Source organism: Leptodactylus fuscus, chromosome 2 (genome assembly GCF_031893055.1).
Source record: "Leptodactylus fuscus isolate aLepFus1 chromosome 2, aLepFus1.hap2, whole genome shotgun sequence".
NCBI classification, from domain to species: Eukaryota; Metazoa; Chordata; class Amphibia; order Anura; family Leptodactylidae; genus Leptodactylus; species Leptodactylus fuscus.
In genome coordinates this window covers 258,822,885-258,829,619 of record NC_134266.1, presented here as the reverse complement: position 1 = coordinate 258,829,619, position 6,735 = coordinate 258,822,885, and positions in this window count along the sequence as shown.

Sequence of the window (6,735 nt, the reverse complement as noted above, 5' to 3'; positions counted from 1 at the left end):
ACAGTACAGGGATAATACACACAGTGATGTCACAGTACAGGGATAATACACACAGTGATGTCACAGTACAGAGATAATACACACAGTGATGTCACAGTACAGAGATAATACACACAGTGATGTCACAGTACAGACATAATACACACAGTGATGTCACAGTACAGAGATAATACACACAGTGATGTCACAGTACAGAGATAATACACACAGTGATGTCACAGTACAGGGATAATACACACAGTGATGTCACAGTACAGGGATAATACACACAGTGATGTCACAGTACAGAGATAATACACACAGTGATGTCACAGTACAGGGATAATACACACAGTGATGTCACAGTGCAGGGATAATACACACAGTGATGTCACAGTACAGGGATAATACACACAGTGATGTCACAGTACAGAGATAATACACACAGTGATGTCACAGTACAGGATAATACACACAGTGATGTCACAGTACAGAGATAATACACACAGTGATGTCACAGTACAGAGATAATACACACAGTGATGTCACAGTACAGAGATAATACACACAGTGATGTCACAGTACAGAGATAATACACACAGTGATGTCACAGTACAGAGATAATACACACAGTGATGTCACAGTACAGGGATAATACACACAGTGATGTCACAGTACAGAGATAATACACACAGTGATGTCACAGTACAGGGATAATACACACAGTGATGTCACAGTACAGGGATAATACACACAGTGATGTCACAGTACAGGGTTAATACACACAGTGACGTCACAGTACAGAGATAATACACACAGTGATGTCACAGTACAGGATAATACACACAGTGATGTCACAGTACAGAGATAATACACACAGTGATGTCACAGTACAGGGATAATACACACAGTGATGTCACAGTACAGAGATAATACACACAGTGATGTCACAGTACAGGGATAATACACACAGTGATGTCACAGTACAGAGATAATACACACAGTGATGTCACAGTACAGGGATAATACACACAGTGATGTCACAGTACAGGGATAATACACACAGTGATGTCACAGTACAGGGATAATACACACAGTGATGTCAAAGTACAGGGATAATACACACAGTGATGTCACAGTACAGGGATAATACACACAGTGATGTCACAGTACAGGATAATACACACAGTGATGTCACAGTACAGGGATAATACACACAGTGATGTCACAGTACAGAGATAATACACACAGTGATGTCACAGTACAGGGATAATACACACAGTGATGTCACAGTACAGAGATAATACACACAGTGATGTCACAGTATAGAGATAATACACACAGTGATGTCACAGTACAGAGATAATACACACAGTGATGTCAAAGTACAGGATAATACACACAGTGATGTCACAGTACAGGGATAATACACACAGTGATGTCACAGTACAGAGATAATACACACAGTGATGTCACAGTACAGGGATAATACACACAGTGATGTCACAGTACAGAGATAATACACACAGTGATGTCACAGTATAGAGATAATACACACAGTGATGTCACAGTACAGAGATAATACACACAGTGATGTCACAGTACAGAGATAATACACACAGTGATGTCACAGTACAGGGATAATACACACAGTGATGTCACAGTACAGAGATAATACACACAGTGATGTCACAGTACAGGGATAATACACACAGTGATGTCACAGTACAGAGATAATACACACAGTGATGTCACAGTATAGAGATAATACACACAGTGATGTCACAGTACAGAGATAATACACACAGTGATGTCACAGTACAGGATAATACACACAGTGATGTCACAGTACAGGGATAATACACACAGTGATGTCACAGTACAGAGATAATACACACAGTGATGTCACAGTACAGGGATAATACACACAGTGATGTCACAGTACAGAGATAATACACACAGTGATGTCACAGTATAGAGATAATACACACAGTGATGTCACAGTACAGAGATAATACACACAGTGATGTCACAGTACAGAGATAATACACACAGTGATGTCACAGTACAGGGATAATACACACAGTGATGTCACAGTACAGGGATAATACACACAGTGATGTCACAGTACAGAGATAATACACACAGTGATGTCACAGTACAGGATAATACACACAGTGATGTCACAGTACAGGGATAATACAGACAGTGATGTCACAGTACAGAGATAATACACACAGTGATGTCACAGTACAGGGATAATACACACAGTGATGTCACAGTACAGGGATAATACACACAGTGATGTCACAGTACAGGGATAATACACACAGTGATGTCACAGTACAGAGATAATACACACAGTGATGTCACAGTACAGGGATAATACACACAGTGATGTCACAGTACAGGGATAATACACACAGTGATGTCACAGTACAGAGATAATACACACAGTGATGTCACAGTACAGGGATAATACACACAGTGATGTCACAGTACAGAGATAATACACACAGTGATGTCACAGTATAGAGATAATACACACAGTGATGTCACAGTACAGAGATAATACACACAGTGATGTTACAGTACAGAGATAATACACACAGTGATGTCACAGTACAGGGATAATACACACAGTGATGTTACAGTACAGAGATAATACACACAGTGATGTCACAGTACAGGGATAATACACACAGTGATGTCACAGTACAGGGATAATACACACAGTGATGTCACAGTACAGAGATAATACACACAGTGATGTCACAGTACAGGATAATACACACAGTGATGTCACAGTACAGGGATAATACAGACAGTGATGTCACAGTACAGAGATAATACACACAGTGATGTCACAGTACAGGGATAATACACACAGTGATGTCACAGTACAGGGATAATACACACAGTGATGTCACAGTACAGGGATAATACACACAGTGATGTCACAGTACAGAGATAATACACACAGTGATGTCACAGTACAGACATAATACACACAGTGATGTCACAGTACAGGGATAATACACACAGTGATGTCACAGTACAGAGATAATACACACAGTGATGTCACAGTACAGAGATAATACACACAGTGATGTCACAGTACAGGGATAATACACACGGTGATGTCACAGTACAGAGATAATACACACAGTGATGTCACAGTACAGAGATAATACACACAGTGATGTCACAGTACAGAGATAATACACACAGTGATGTCACAGTACAGAGATAATACACACAGTGATGTCACAGTACAGGGATAATACAGACAGTGATGTCACAGTACAGGGATAATACACACAGTGATGTCACAGTACAGGGATAATAAAGACAGTGATGTCACAGTACAGGGATAATACAGACAGTGATGTCACAGTACAGAGATAATACACACAGTGATGTCACAGTACAGGGATAATACACACAGTGATGTCACAGTACAGAGATAATACACACAGTGATGTCACAGTACAGAGATAATACACACAGTGATGTCACAGTACAGGGATAATACACACAGTGATGTCACAGTACAGAGATAATACACACAGTGATGTCACAGTACAGGGATAATACACACAGTGATGTCACAGTACAGGGATAATACACACAGTGATGTCACAGTACAGAGATAATACACACAGTGATGTCACAGTACAGACATAATACACACAGTGATGTCACAGTACAGAGATAATACACACAGTGATGTCACAGTACAGAGATAATACACACAGTGATGTCACAGTACAGAGATAATACACACAGTGATGTCACAGTACAGGGATAATACACACAGTGATGTCACAGTACAGACATAATACACACAGTGATGTCACAGTACAGAGATAATACACACAGTGATGTCACAGTACAGAGATAATACACACAGTGATGTCACAGTACAGAGATAATACACACAGTGATGTCACAGTACAGGGATAATACACACAGTGATGTCACAGTACAGACATAATACACACAGTGATGTCACAGTACAGGGATAATACACACAGTGATGTCACAGTACAGGGATAATACACACAGTGATGTCACAGTACAGAGATAATACACACAGTGATGTCACAGTACAGGATAATACACACAGTGATGTCACAGTACAGAGATAATACACACAGTGATGTCACAGTACAGAGATAATACACACAGTGATGTCACAGTACAGAGATAATACACACAGTGATGTCACAGTACAGGGATAATACACACAGTGATGTCACAGTACAGAGATAATACACACAGGTGATGTCACAGTACAGAGATAATACACACAGTGATGTCACAGTACAGGGATAATACACACAGTGATGTCACAGTACAGAGATAATACACACAGTGATGTCACAGTACAGAGATAATACACACAGTGATGTCACAGTACAGAGATAATACACACAGTGATGTCACAGTACAGAGATAATACACACAGTGATGTCACAGTACAGAGATAATACACACAGTGATGTCACAGTACAGGGATAATACACACAGTGATGTCACAGTACAAGGATAATACACACAGTGATGTCACAGTACAGGGATAATACACACAGTGATGTCACAGTACAGAGATAATACACACAGTGATGTCACAGTACAGAGATAATACACACAGTGATGTCACAGTACAGACATAATACACACAGTGATGTCACAGTACAGGGATAATACACACAGTGATGTCACAGTACAGAGATAATACACACAGTGATGTCACAGTACAGAGATAATACACACAGTGATGTCACAGTACAGGGATAATACACACAGTGATGTCACAGTACAGACATAATACACACAGTGATGTCACAGTACAGAGATAATACACACAGTGATGTCACAGTACAGAGATAATACACACAGTGATGTCACAGTACAGGGATAATACACACAGTGATGTCACAGTACAGGGATAATACACACAGTGATGTCACAGTACAGAGATAATACACACAGTGATGTCACAGTACAGGGATAATACACACAGTGATGTCACAGTACAGGGATAATACACACAGTGATGTCACAGTACAGGGATAATACACACAGTGATGTCACAGTACAGAGATAATACACACAGTGATGTCACAGTACAGGATAATACACACAGTGATGTCACAGTACAGAGATAATACACACAGTGATGTCACAGTACAGAGATAATACACACAGTGATGTCACAGTACAGAGATAATACACACAGTGATGTCACAGTACAGAGATAATACACAGTGATGTCACAGTACAGAGATAATACACACAGTGATGTCACAGTACAGGGATAATACACACAGTGATGTCACAGTACAGAGATAATACACACAGTGATGTCACAGTACAGGGATAATACACACAGTGATGTCACAGTACAGGGATAATACACACAGTGATGTCACAGTACAGAGATAATACACACAGTGATGTCACAGTACAGGGATAATACACACAGTGATGTCACAGTACAGGGATAATACACACAGTGATGTCACAGTACAGGGATAATACACACAGTGATGTCACAGTACAGAGATAATACACACAGTGATGTCACAGTACAGGATAATACACACAGTGATGTCACAGTACAGAGATAATACACACAGTGATGTCACAGTACAGGGATAATACACACAGTGATGTCACAGTACAGAGATAATACACACAGTGATGTCACAGTACAGGATAATACACACAGTGATGTCACAGTACAGAGATAATACACACAGTGATGTCACAGTACAGGGATAATACACACAGTGATGTCACAGTACAGGGATAATACACACAGTGATGTCACAGTACAGGGATAATACACACAGTGATGTCAAAGTACAGGGATAATACACACAGTGATGTCACAGTACAGGGATAATACACACAGTGATGTCACAGTACAGGATAATACACACAGTGATGTCACAGTACAGGGATAATACACACAGTGATGTCACAGTACAGAGATAATACACACAGTGATGTCACAGTACAGGGATAATACACACAGTGATGTCACAGTACAGAGATAATACACACAGTGATGTCACAGTATAGAGATAATACACACAGTGATGTCACAGTACAGAGATAATACACACAGTGATGTCACAGTACAGAGATAATACACACAGTGATGTCACAGTACAGGATAATACACACAGTGATGTCACAGTACAGGGATAATACACACAGTGATGTCACAGTACAGAGATAATACACACAGTGATGTCACAGTACAGGATAATACACACAGTGATGTCACAGTACAGGATAATACACACAGTGATGTCACAGTACAGGAGATAATACACACAGTGATGTCACAGTACAGAGATAATACACACAGTGATGTCACAGTACAGGGATAATACACACAGTGATGTCACAGTACAGGGATAATACACACAGTGATGTCACAGTACAGAGATAATACACACAGTGATGTCACAGTACAGGGATAATACACACAGTGATGTCACAGTACAGGGATAATACACACAGTGATGTCACAGTACAGAGATAATACACACAGTGATGTCACAGTACAGGGATAATACACACAGTGATGTCACAGTACAGAGATAATACACACAGTGATGTCACAGTATAGAGATAATACACACAGTGATGTCACAGTACAGAGATAATACACACAGTGATGTCACAGTACAGAGATAATACACACAGTGATGTCACAGTACAGGGATAATACACACA